Source organism: Vidua macroura, chromosome 3 (genome assembly GCF_024509145.1).
Source record: "Vidua macroura isolate BioBank_ID:100142 chromosome 3, ASM2450914v1, whole genome shotgun sequence".
NCBI classification, from domain to species: Eukaryota; Metazoa; Chordata; class Aves; order Passeriformes; family Viduidae; genus Vidua; species Vidua macroura.
In genome coordinates this window covers 54,695,779-54,697,564 of record NC_071573.1, presented here as the reverse complement: position 1 = coordinate 54,697,564, position 1,786 = coordinate 54,695,779, and positions in this window count along the sequence as shown.

The following is a 1,786-nucleotide window of genomic DNA, read 5'->3' as shown; positions in this document are numbered from 1 at the left end:
AGTGGAAGTTCAGTCCCCAGTCAAGAAAATAGAAATTTTAATCCAAATAAAGAAGTGTGTTGACTAGCTGTCAGCGGGGATAGGAATAACAGAAGCAGATGAAGGACAGCATACTGGAGAAGCTTTCCAAATCTCCCTGCCACTGCTACTCTCTAAACAATGATGAATGTTATTTAAAGCAAAGGCAAACAATCCTTACAATGCTCTCAGTATCACACTATTGCCAAGGCATCCACATTTTTCAAGGAGTTTCTCAGGAGCTGTGTGAACGGTTCGAGTCACAGTAGCATAACAGTAGGTAACCAGCCATACCTTTGCTTCACCTAGTTACAGCCTTAGGGAACTCAGAGCTTTAGATGTCCCTGCTGGCTAAAGCTCTTTGTCTTACTGGCACATTAACTCCGTTCTGGCCTGCCATGCATTTTAGTCGAGCTGGCAACATTCATACAGCCTTGAAATCAATCCATAGCCTCTAATTCGACCAAAGTTATGCTAAAATACATAACATGCCATTAGAATGCTTCTGATTCGCTGCTGCCTTTTTGGTAGTCTGGAGGAACTCACCTTGACAGCCAAAAGTTGCACAGAAACCTCTGTTTCCCAGCTGCCCACACGGGCCTGGAAGCTGCTGGGAGAGCTGGCTTTCTCCAGTGCTGCCCCAAGGCTGTAAAATGGGGCAGCGTCCAGCACAGCTGTGAGACTGAGTGCAGGCAGGTGTCCATTAGCAGAAAGAAATGCTCCTGAAGGATCTGGGAGTGTCAGGCAGAACCTCTGGCAGCACAGGAGAGCATGGAAAATAGATGGAGTGAGAGCAATGGTGTACATGCTTTTTCTGCACTGCTTACCTCATCAAAGGACTTGTCCCACAAAAACCATGGGGACACAGGAAAGGTGCTTGCTAACACTTTTCTAAAATCTTTCATCTGGCTTGATCAGGTTTTTTGAAAGGTTAGCCTGACTAGTCTGAATTAAACTTCTTCCTCAGATAATGTGTGATGTTTAAGAAATAGAAATTATTTAGAGGTACAGAGTTGGGCCTGGAAATGATGAAGATTATAGAAGTTACATTGTGATAGGTTGTTGCTGATTTTAAAGGCATGGCCACTCCATGCCTCTAAATACCTCAGCTTTAAAAAGTACTTTCTTATTTTCTGAAGCTCATTTTAAATGATGCTACATAATGAAACAGCAAAGTTATGTCAGTTTGGGGGTTTTCTACATATTTTTGATGGTTGTTTCTACCCTTTCTGCAGACTCTTTAAAGAAGTTGTACCAAAAGTGTAGAAAGCAGCACTTAGTGTGGAATACTTGCTGCTGGCTTCTTAATTCTGTCTTATTTTTCATTGAAATTCAAGCAAACAGAGCCTTCATTTGATAGGATACTTACCATACAAAATAATACTAAAAGGAAGGGAGGAAAATCCTTTGAACCTCAACAGAGAGGTGAGAACTTGACATTATTTTTGTCTTTGGTTTGAAAAAAAGTCTCTGTAAAAAGAGAAAGGAACGTCAAAGGGAACTTCAGTCCAATAGGCTTTATATTTTTACAGCATAAAAATTAATTTTCCAAATCTTTTTGTTCTCATCTGAGTAATACATTACATTTGTTTAAATAACTAAATGTATAAATAATAAACATTTTGTAAATCTTCATCTGAAATAGTGATATTGAGGGAAACACTTTGAAGTGCAGATAATTTCCCTCATGGTCTCCTCCCCCCTAATCTTCTTCAGATCTTGCAGAATGCTTTGCTGATTCCCCAGAGGCACTTTTGGTCCATTGAAG